This window comes from Neolamprologus brichardi, chromosome 18, assembly GCF_056152115.1.
Source record: "Neolamprologus brichardi isolate AB-2024 chromosome 18, ASM5615211v1, whole genome shotgun sequence".
Lineage (NCBI taxonomy): Eukaryota > Metazoa > Chordata > Actinopteri > Cichliformes > Cichlidae > Neolamprologus > Neolamprologus brichardi.
The window spans coordinates 32,742,424-32,755,234 of NC_142121.1; the positions used below are offsets into that span (position 1 = coordinate 32,742,424).

General features: G+C 36.9%; 1 pseudogene; it reads left to right on the forward strand.

Moving 5' to 3' along the window:
- The window catches only part of LOC148097822 (uncharacterized), a 123,505-nt pseudogene that overhangs the window by 42,971 nt on the left and 67,723 nt on the right, over positions 1-12,811 (forward strand).

The following is a 12,811-nucleotide window of genomic DNA, read 5'->3' on the forward strand; positions in this document are numbered from 1 at the left end:
TTCAATATCCATCCCCGTGCTGGGCAAACAGGTTTTGAAGCTGTTTGAGCTAAGATTTTCAAGTTATTCACATAATGAAAACCTATACTTTGTTTCGGGCGAGTTCCCCATTCAAATGCATGTAATCGTAGGAAACGCACTGTCTTGACGAAATAAAGCGTTTTTGTACAACTTCATAAAAATAGCTGTAAGTTTTGATAGAAGAAGCATACACACATATTTAAGGCGTTATCTTATACAGTTCAAGATCCCCGTGCTGGACAAACAGGTTTTGAAGCCTTTTGAGGTAAGATTTTCAAGTTATTCACATAATGAAAACCTATACTTTGTTTCGGGCGAGTTCCCCATTCAAATGCATGTAATCGTAGGAAACGCACTGTCTTGACGAAATAAAGCGTTTTTGTACAACTTCATATAAATAGCTGTAAGTCTTGATAGAAGAAGCATACACACATATTTAAGGCGTTATCTTATACAGTTCAAGATCCCCGTGCTGGACAAACAGGTTTTGACGCTGTTTGAGCTAAGATTTTCAAGTTATTCACATAATGAAACCCTGTACTTTGTTTCGGGCGAGTTCCCCATTCAAATGCATGTAATCGTAGGAAACGCACTGTCTTGACGAAATAAAGCGTTTTTGTACAACTTCATATAAATAGCTGTAAGTCTTGATAGAAGAAGCATACACACATATTTACGGCGTTATCTTATACAGTTCAAGATCCCCGTGCTGGGCAAACAGGTTTTGAAGCTGTTTGAGCTAAGATTTTCAAGTTATTCACATAATGAAAACCTATACTTTGTTTCGGGCGAGTTCCCCATTCAAATGCATGTAATCGTAGGAAACGCACTGTCTTGACGAAATAAAGCGTTTATACAACTTCATATAAATAGCTGTAAGTTTTGATAGACGACTGAGACACAAATATTTACGGCGTTATCTTATAGAATTCAATATCCATCCCCGTGCTGGGCAAACAGGTTTTGAAGCTGTTTGAGCTAAGATTTTCAAGTTATTCACATAATGAAAACCTATACTTTGTTTCGGGCGAGTTCCCCATTCAAGAAGCATGTAATCGTAGGAAACGCACTGTCTTGACGAAATAAAGCGTTTTTGTACAACTTCATATAAATAGCTGTAAGTTTTGATAGACGACTCAGACACACATATTTACGGCGTTATCTTATACAGTTCAAGATCCCCGTGCTGGGCAAACAGGTTTTGAAGCTGTTTGAGCTAAGATTTTCAAGTTATTCACATAATGAAAACCTATACTTTGTTTCGGGCGAGTTCCCCATTCAAATGCATGTAATCGTAGGAAACGCACAGTCTTGACGAAATAAAGCTTTTTTGTAAAACTTCATATAAATAGCTGTAAGTCTTGATAGAAGAAGCATACACACATATTTACAGCGTTATCTTATACAGTTCAAGATCCCCGTGCTGGGCAAACAGGTTTTGAAGCTGTTTGAGCTAAGATTTTCAAGTTATTCACATAATGAAAACCTATACTTTGTTTCGGGCGAGTTCCCCATTCAAGAAGCATGTAATCGTAGGAAACGCACTGTCTTGACGAAATAAAGCGTTTTTGTACAACTTCATATAAATAGCTGTAAGTCTTGATAGAAGAAGCATACACACATATTTAAGGCGTTATCTTATACAGTTCAAGATCCCCGTGCTGGGCAAACAGGTTTTGAAGCTGTTTGAGCTAAGATTTTCAAGTTTTTCACATAATTAAAACCTATACTTTGTTTCGGGCGAGTTCCCCATTCAAATGCATGTAATCGTAGGAAACGCACTGTCTTGACGAAATAAAGCGTTTTTGTACAACTTCATATAAATAGCTGTAAGTCTTGATAGAAGAAGCATACACACATATTTACGGCGTTATCTTATACAGTTCAAGATCCCCGTGCTGGGCAAACAGGTTTTGAAGCTGTTTGAGCTAAGATTTTCAAGTTATTCAGATAATGAAAACCTATACTTTGTTTCGGACGAGTTCCCCATTCAAATGCATGTAATCGTAGGAAACGCACTGTCTTGACGAAATAAAGCGTTTATACAACTTCATATAAATAGCTGTAAGTTTTGATAGACGACTCAGACACACATATTTAAGGCGTTATCTTATACAGTTCAAGATCCCCGTGCTGGGCAAACAGGTTTTGAAGCTGTTTGAGCTAAGATTTTCAAGTTATTCACATAATGAAAACCTATACTTTGTTTCGGACGAGTTCCCCTTTCAAATGCATGTAATCGTAGGAAACGCACTGTCTTGACGAAATAAAGCGTTTTTGTACAACTTCATATAAATAGCTGTAAGTTTTGATAGACGACTCAGACACACATATTTAAGGCGTTATCTTATACAGTACAAGATCCCCGTGCTGGGCAAACAGGTTTTGAAGCTGTTTGAGCTAAGATTTTCAAGTTATTCACATAATGAAAACCTATACTTTGTTTCGGGCGAGTTCCCCATTCAAATGCATGTAATCGTAGGAAACGCACAGTCTTGACGAAATAAAGCTTTTTTGTAAAACTTCATATAAATAGCTGTAAGTCTTGATAGAAGAAGCATACACACATATTTACGGCGTTATCTTATACAGTTCAAGATCCCCGTGCTGGGCAAACAGGTTTTGAAGCTGTTTGAGCTAAGATTTTCAAGTTATTCACATAATGAAAACCTATACTTTGTTTCGGGCGAGTTCCCCATTCAAGAAGCATGTAATCGTAGGAAACGCACTGTCTTGACGAAATAAAGCGTTTTTGTACAACTTCATATAAATAGCTGTAAGTTTTGATAGACGACTGAGACACAAATATTTACGGCGTTATCTTATAGAAATCAATATCCATCCCCGTGCTGGGGAAACAGGTTTTGAAGCTGTTTGAGCTAAGATTTTCAAGTTATTCACATAATGAAAACCTATACTTTGTTTCGGGCGAGTTCACCATTCAAATGCATGTAATCGTAGGAAACGCACTGTCTTGACGAAATAAAGCTTTTTTGTACAACTTCATATAAATAGCTGTAAGTCTTGATAGATAAGATAAGATTTATTTTCCTTAAATATGTGTGTATGCTTCTTCTATCAAGACTTACAGCTATTTATATGAAGTTGTATAAACGCTTTATTTCGTCAAGACAGTGCGTTTCCTACGATTACATGCATTTGAATGGGGAACTCGTCCGAAACAAAGTATAGGTTTTCATTATGTGAATAACTTGAAAATCTTAGCTCAAACAGCTTCAAAACCTGTTTGCCCAGCACGGGGATCTTGAACTGTATAAGATAACGCCTTAAATATGTGTGTCTGAGTCGTCTATCAAAACTTACAGCTATTTATATGAAGTTGTACAAAAACGCTTTATTTCGTCAAGACAGTGCGTTTCCTACGATTACATGCATTTGAATGGGGAACTCGCCCCAAACAAAGTATAGGTTTTCATTATGTGAATAACTTGAAAATCTTAGCTCAAACAGCTTCAAAACCTGTTTGCCCAGCACGGGGATCTTGAACTGTATAAGATAACGCCTTAAATATGTGTGTATGCTTCTTCTATCAAGACTTACAGCTATTTATATGAAGTTGTACCAAAACGCTTTATTTCGTCAAGACAATTCGTTTCCTACGATTACATGCATTTGAATGGGGAACTCGTCGGAAACAAAGTATAGGTTTTCATTATGTGAATAACTTGAAAATCTTAGCTCAAACAGCTTCAAAACCTGTTTGCCCAGCACGGGGATCTTGAACTGTATAAGATAACGCCTTAAATATGTGTGTATGCTTCTTCTATCAAGACTTACAGCTATTTATATGAAGTTGTATAAACGCTTTATTTCGTCAAGACAGTGCGTTTCCTACGATTACATGCATTTGAATGGGGAACTCGTCCGAAACAAAGTATAGGTTTTCATTATGTGAATAACGGGAAAATCTTAGCTCAAACAGCTTCAAAACCTGTTTGTCCAGCACGGGGATCTTGAACTGTATAAGATAACGTCTTAAATATGTGTGTCTGAGTCGTCTATCAAAACTTACAGCTATTTATATGAAGTTTTACAAAAACGCTTTATTTCGTCAAGACAGTGCGTTTCCTACGATTACATGCATTTGAATGGGGAACTCGCCCGAAACAAAGTATAGGTTTTCATTATGTGAATAACTTGAAAATCTTAGCTCAAACAGCTTCAAAACCTGTTTGCCCAGCACGGGGATCTTGAACTGTATAAGATAACGCCTTAAATATGTGTGTCTGAGTCGTCTATCAAAACTTACAGCTATTTATATGAAGTTGTACCAAAACGCTTTATTTCGTCAAGACAGTTCGTTTCCTACGATTACATGCATTTGAATGGGGAACTCGCCCGAAACAAAGTATAGGTTTTCATTATGTGAATAACTTGAAAATCTTAGCTCAAACAGCTTCAAAACCTGTTTGTCCAGCACGGGGATCTTGAACTGTATAAGATAACGCCTTAAATATGTGTGTATTCTTCTTCTATCAAGACTTACAGCTATTTATATGAAGTTGTATAAACGCTTTATTTCGTCAAGACAGTTCGTTTCCTACGATTACATGCATTTGAATGGGGAACTCGTCCGAAACAAAGTATAGGTTTTCATTATGTGAATAACTTGAAAATCTTAGCTCAAACAGCTTCAAAACCTGTTTGCCCAGCACGGGGATCTTGAACTGTATAAGATAACGCCTTAAATATGTGTGTATGCTTCTTCTATCAAGACTTACAGCTATTTATATGAAGTTGTATAAACGCTTTATTTCGTCAAGACAGTGCGTTTCCTACGATTACATGCATTTGAATGGGGAACTCGTCCGAAACAAAGTATAGGTTTTCATTATGTGAATAACTTGAAAATCTTAGCTCAAACAGCTTCAAAACCTGTTTGCCCAGCACGGGGATCTTGAACTGTATAAGATAACGCCTTAAATATGTGTGTCTGAGTCGTCTATCAAAACTTACAGCTATTTATATGAAGTTGTACAAAAACGCTTTATTTCGTCAAGACAGTGCGTTTCCTACGATTACATGCATTTGAATGGGGAACTCGCCCGAAACAAAGTATAGGTTTTCATTATGTGAATAACTTGAAAATCTTAGCTCAAACAGCTTCAAAACCTGTTTGCCCAGCACGGGGATCTTGAACTGTATAAGATAACGCCTTAAATATGTGTGTCTGAGTCGTCTATCAAAACTTACAGCTATTTATATGAAGTTGTACAAAAACGCTTTATTTCGTCAAGACAGTGCGTTTCCTACGATTACATGCATTTGAATGGGGAACTCGCCCCAAACAAAGTATAGGTTTTCATTATGTGAATAACTTGAAAATCTTAGCTCAAACAGCTTCAAAACCTGTTTGCCCAGCACGGGGATCTTGAACTGTATAAGATAACGCCTTAAATATGTGTGTATGCTTCTTCTATCAAGACTTACAGCTATTTATATGAAGTTGTACCAAAACGCTTTATTTCGTCAAGACAATTCGTTTCCTACGATTACATGCATTTGAATGGGGAACTCGTCCGAAACAAAGTATAGGTTTTCATTATGTGAATAACTTGAAAATCTTAGCTCAAACAGCTTCAAAACCTGTTTGCCCAGCACGGGGATCTTGAACTGTATAAGATAACGCCTTAAATATGTGTGTATGCTTCTTCTATCAAGACTTACAGCTATTTATATGAAGTTGTACAAAAACGCTTTATTTCGTCAAGACAGTGCGTTTCCTACGATTACATGCATTTGAATGGGGAACTCGCCCGAAACAAAGTATAGGTTTTCATTATGTGAATAACTTGAAAATCTTAGCTCAAACAGCTTCAAAACCTGTTTGCCCAGCACGGGGATCTTGAACTGTATAAGATAACGCCTTAAATATGTGTGTCTGAGTCGTCTATCAAAACTTACAGCTATTTATATGAAGTTGTACAAAAACGCTTTATTTCGTCAAGACAGTGCGTTTCCTACGATTACATGCATTTGAATGGGGAACTCGCCCGAAACAAAGTATAGGTTTTCATTATGTGAATAACTTGAAAATCTTAGCTCAAACAGCTTCAAAACCTGTTTGCCCAGCACGGGGATCTTGAACTGTATAAGATAACGCCTTAAATATGTGTGTATGCTTCTTCTATCAAGACTTACAGCTATTTATATGAAGTTGTACAAAAACGCTTTATTTCGTCAAGACAGTGCGTTTCCTACGATTACATGCATTTGAATGGGGAACTCGCCCGAAACAAAGTATAGGTTTTCATTATGTGAATAACTTGAAAATCTTAGCTCAAACAGCTTCAAAACCTGTTTGCCCAGCACGGGGATCTTGAACTGTATAAGATAACGCCTTAAATATGTGTGTCTGAGTCGTCTATCAAAACTTACAGCTATTTATATGAAGTTGTACAAAAACGCTTTATTTCGTCAAGACAGTGCGTTTCCTACGATTACATGCATTTGAATGGGGAACTCGCCCGAAACAAAGTATAGGTTTTCATTATGTGAATAACTTGAAAATCTTAGCTCAAACAGCTTCAAAACCTGTTTGCCCAGCACGGGGATCTTGAACTGTATAAGATAACGCCTTAAATATGTGTGTATACTTCTTCTATCAAGACTTACAGCTATTTATATGAAGTTGTACAAAAACGCTTTATTTCGTCAAGACAGTGCGTTTCCTACGATTACATGCATTTGAATGGGGAACTCGCCCGAAACAAAGTATAGGTTTTCATTATGTGAATAACTTGAAAATCTTAGCTCAAACAGCTTCAAAACCTGTTTGCCCAGCACGGGGATCTTGAACTGTATAAGATAACGCCTTAAATATGTGTGTATGCTTCTTCTATCAAGACTTACAGCTATTTATATGAAGTTGTACAAAAACGCTTTATTTCGTCAAGACAGTGCGTTTCCTACGATTACATGCATTTGAATGGGGAACTCGTCCGAAACAAAGTATAGGTTTTCATTATGTGAATAACTTGAAAATCTTAGCTCAAACAGCTTCAAAACCTGTTTGCCCAGCACGGGGATCTTGAACTGTATAAGATAACGCCTTAAATATGTGTGTCTGAGTCGTCTATCAAAACTTACAGCTATTTATATGAAGTTGTACAAAAACGCTTTATTTCGTCAAGACAGTGCGTTTCCTACGATTACATGCATTTGAATGGGGAACTCGCCCGAAACAAAGTATAGGTTTTCATTATGTGAATAACTTGAAAATCTTAGCTCAAACAGCTTCAAAACCTGTTTGCCCAGCACGGGGATCTTGAACTGTATAAGATAACGCCTTAAATATGTGTGTATGCTTCTTCTATCAAGACTTACAGCTATTTATATGAAGTTGTACAAAAACGCTTTATTTCGTCAAGACAGTTCGTTTCCTACGATTACATGCATTTGAATGGGGAACTCGTCCGAAACAAAGTATAGGTTTTCATTATGTGAATAACTTGAAAATCTTAGCTCAAACAGCTTCAAAACCTGTTTGCCCAGCACGGGGATCTTGAACTGTATAAGATAACGCCTTAAATATGTGTGTATGCTTCTTCTATCAAGACTTACAGCTATTTATATGAAGTTGTACAAAAACGCTTTATTTCGTCAAGACAGTGCGTTTCCTACGATTACATGCATTTGAATGGGGAACTCGCCCGAAACAAAGTATAGGTTTTCATTATGTGAATAACTTGAAAATCTTAGCTCAAACAGCTTCAAAACCTGTTTGCCCAGCACGGGGATCTTGAACTGTATAAGATAACGCCTTAAATATGTGTGTATACTTCTTCTATCAAGACTTACAGCTATTTATATGAAGTTGTACAAAAACGCTTTATTTCGTCAAGACAGTGCGTTTCCTACGATTACATGCATTTGAATGGGGAACTCGCCCGAAACAAAGTATAGGTTTTCATTATGTGAATAACTTGAAAATCTTAGCTCAAACAGCTTCAAAACCTGTTTGCCCAGCACGGGGATCTTGAACTGTATAAGATAACGCCTTAAATATGTGTGTATGCTTCTTCTATCAAGACTTACAGCTATTTATATGAAGTTGTACAAAAACGCTTTATTTCGTCAAGACAGTGCGTTTCCTACGATTACATGCATTTGAATGGGGAACTCGTCCGAAACAAAGTATAGGTTTTCATTATGTGAATAACTTGAAAATCTTAGCTCAAACAGCTTCAAAACCTGTTTGCCCAGCACGGGGATCTTGAACTGTATAAGATAACGCCTTAAATATGTGTGTCTGAGTCGTCTATCAAAACTTACAGCTATTTATATGAAGTTGTACAAAAACGCTTTATTTCGTCAAGACAGTGCGTTTCCTACGATTACATGCATTTGAATGGGGAACTCGCCCGAAACAAAGTATAGGTTTTCATTATGTGAATAACTTGAAAATCTTAGCTCAAACAGCTTCAAAACCTGTTTGCCGAGCACGGGGATCTTGAATTGTATAAGATAACGCCTTAAATATGTGTTTATGCTTCTTCTATCAAGACTTACAGCTATTTATATGAAGTTGTACAAAAACGCTTTATTTCGTCAAGACAGTGCGTTTCCTACGATTACATGCATTTGAATGGGGAACTCGCCCGAAACAAAGTATAGGTTTTCATTATGTGAATAACTTGAAAATCTTAGCTCAAACAGCTTCAAAACCTGTTTGCCCAGCACGGGGATCTTGAACTGTATAAGATAACGCCTTAAATATGTGTGTATGCTTCTTCTATCAAGACTTACAGCTATTTATATGAAGTTGTACAAAAACGCTTTATTTCGTCAAGACAGTGCGTTTCCTACGATTACATGCATTTGAATGGGGAACTCGCCCGAAACAAAGTATAGGTTTTCATTATGTGAATAACTTGAAAATCTTAGCTCAAACAGCTTCAAAACCTGTTTGTCCAGCACGGGGATCTTGAACTGTATAAGATAACGCCTTAAATATGTGTGTCTGAGTCGTCTATCAAAACTTACAGCTATTTATATGAAGTTGTACAAAAACGCTTTATTTCTCAAGACAGTGCGTTTCCTACGATTACATGCATTTGAATGGGGAACTCGTCCGAAACAAAGTATAGGTTTTCATTATGTGAATAACTTGAAAATCTTAGCTCAAACAGCTTCAAAACCTGTTTGCCCAGCATGGGGATCTTGAACTGTATAAGATAACGCCTTAAATATGTGTGTATGCTTCTTCTATCAAGACTTACAGCTATTTATATGAAGTTGTACAAAAACGCTTTATTTCGTCAAGACAGTGCGTTTCCTACGATTACATGCATTTGAATGGGAAACTCGCCCGAAACAAAGTATAGGTTTTCATTATGTGAATAACTTGAAAATCTTAGCTCAAACAGCTTCAAAACCTGTTTGCCCAGCACGGGGATCTTGAACTGTATAAGATAACGCCTTAAATATGTGTGTATGCTTCTTCTATCAAGACTTACAGCTATTTATATGAAGTTGTACAAAAACGCTTTATTTCGTCAAGACAGTGCGTTTCCTACGATTACATGCATTTGAATGGGGAACTCGTCCGAAACAAAGTATAGGTTTTCATTATGTGAATAACTTGAAAATCTTAGCTCAAACAGCTTCAAAACCTGTTTGCCCAGCACGGGGATCTTGAACTGTATAAGATAACGCCTTAAATATGTGTGTATGCTTCTTCTATCAAGACTTACAGCTATTTATATGAAGTTGTATAAACGCTTTATTTCGTCGAGACATTGCGTTTCCTACGATTACATGCATTTGAATGGAGAATTCGCCCGAAACAAAGTATAGGTTTTCATTATGTGAATAACTTGAAAATCTTAGCTCAAACAGCTTCAAAACCTGTTTGCCCAGCACGGGGATCTTGAACTGTATAAGATAACGCCTTAAATATGTGTGTATGCTTCTTCTATCAAGACTTACAGCTATTTATATGAAGTTGTACAAAAACGCTTTATTTCGTCAAGACAGTGCGTTTCCTACGATTACATGCATTTGAATGGGGAACTCGCCCGAAACAAAGTATAGGTTTTCATTATGTGAATAACTTGAAAATCTTAGCTCAAACAGCTTCAAAACCTGTTTGCCCAGCACGGGGATCTTGAACTGTATAAGATAACGCCTTAAATATGTGTGTTTGAGTCGTCTATCAAAACTTACAGCTATTTATATGAAGTTGTACAAAAACGCTTTATTTTGTCAAGACAGTGCGTTTCCTACGATTACATGCATTTGAATGGGGAACTTGCCCGAAACAAAGTATAGGTTTTCATTATGTGAATAACTTGAAAATCTTAGCTCAAACAGCTTCAAAACCTGTTTGCCCAGCACGGGGATCTTGAACTGTATAAGATAACGCCTTAAATATGTGTGTATGCTTCTTCTATCAAGACTTACAGCTATTTATATGAAGTTGTACAAAAACGCTTTATTTCGTCAAGACAGTGCGTTTCCTACGATTACATGCATTTGAATGGGGAACTCGCCCGAAACAAAGTATAGGTTTTCATTATGTGAATAACTTGAAAATCTTAGCTCAAACAGCTTCAAAACCTGTTTGCCCAGCACGGGGATCTTGAACTGTATAAGATAACGCCTTAAATATGTGTGTATGCTTCTTCTATCAAGACTTACAGCTATTTATATGAAGTTGTATAAACGCTTTATTTCGTCAAGACAGTGCGTTTCCTACGATTACATGCATTTGAATGGGGAACTCGTCCGAAACAAAGTATAGGTTTTCATTATGTGAATAACTTGAAAATCTTAGCTCAAACAGCTTCAAAACCTGTTTGTCCAGCACGGGGATCTTGAACTGTATAAGATAACGCCTTAAATATGTGTGTATGCTTCTTCTATCAAGACTTACAGCTATTTATATGAAGTTGTATAAACGCTTTATTTCGTCGAGACATTGCGTTTCCTACGATTACATGCATTTGAATGGAGAATTCGCCCGAAACAAAGTATAGGTTTTCATTATGTGAATAACTTGAAAATCTTAGCTCAAACAGCTTCAAAACCTGTTTGCCCAGCACGGGGATCTTGAACTGTATAAGATAACGCCTTAAATATGTGTGTATGCTTCTTCTATCAAGACTTACAGCTATTTATATGAAGTTGTACAAAAACGCTTTATTTCGTCAAGACAGTGCGTTTCCTACGATTACATGCATTTGAATGGGGAACTCGCCCGAAACAAAGTATAGGTTTTCATTATGTGAATAACTTGAAAATCTTAGCTCAAACAGCTTCAAAACCTGTTTGCCCAGCACGGGGATCTTGAACTGTATAAGATAACGCCTTAAATATGTGTGTTTGAGTCGTCTATCAAAACTTACAGCTATTTATATGAAGTTGTACAAAAACGCTTTATTTTGTCAAGACAGTGCGTTTCCTACGATTACATGCATTTGAATGGGGAACTTGCCCGAAACAAAGTATAGGTTTTCATTATGTGAATAACTTGAAAATCTTAGCTCAAACAGCTTCAAAACCTGTTTGCCCAGCACGGGGATCTTGAACTGTATAAGATAACGCCTTAAATATGTGTGTATGCTTCTTCTATCAAGACTTACAGCTATTTATATGAAGTTGTACAAAAACGCTTTATTTCGTCAAGACAGTGCGTTTCCTACGATTACATGCATTTGAATGGGGAACTCGCCCGAAACAAAGTATAGGTTTTCATTATGTGAATAACTTGAAAATCTTAGCTCAAACAGCTTCAAAACCTGTTTGCCCAGCACGGGGATCTTGAACTGTATAAGATAACGCCTTAAATATGTGTGTATGCTTCTTCTATCAAGACTTACAGCTATTTATATGAAGTTGTATAAACGCTTTATTTCGTCAAGACAGTGCGTTTCCTACGATTACATGCATTTGAATGGGGAACTCGTCCGAAACAAAGTATAGGTTTTCATTATGTGAATAACTTGAAAATCTTAGCTCAAACAGCTTCAAAACCCGTTTGCCCAGCACGGGGATCTTGAACTGTATAAGATAACGCCTTAAATATGTGTGTATGCTTCTTCTATCAAGACTTACAGCTATTTATATGAAGTTGTACAAAAACGCTTTATTTCGTCAAGACAGTGCGTTTCCTACGATTACATGCATTTGAATGGGGAACTCGCCCGAAACAAAGTATAGGTTTTCATTATGTGAATAACTTGAAAATCTTAGCTCAAACAGCTTCAAAACCTGTTTGCCCAGCACAGGGATCTTGAACTGTATAAGATAACGCCTTAAATATGTGTGTATGCTTCTTCTATCAAGACTTACAGCTATTTATATGAAGTTGTACAAAAACGCTTTATTTCGTCAAGACAGTGCGTTTCCTACGATTACATGCATTTCAATGGGGAACTCGTCCGAAACAAAGTATAGGTTTTCATTATGTGAATAACTTGAAAATCTTGGCTCAACCAGCTTCAAAACCTGTTTGCGCAGCACGGGGATCTTGAACTGTATAAGATAACGCCTTAAATATGTTTGTCTGAGTCGTCTATCAAAACTTACAGCTATTTATATGAAGTTGTACAAAAACGCTTTATTTCGTCAAGACAGTGCGTTTCCTACGATTACATGCATTTGAATGGGGAACTCGCCCGAAACAAAGTATAGGTTTTCATTATGTGAATAACTTGAAAATCTTGGCTCAAACAGCTTCAAAACCTGTTTGCGCAGCACGGGGATCTTGAACTGTATAAGATAACGCCTTAAATATGTGTGTCTGAGTCGTCTATCAAAACTTACA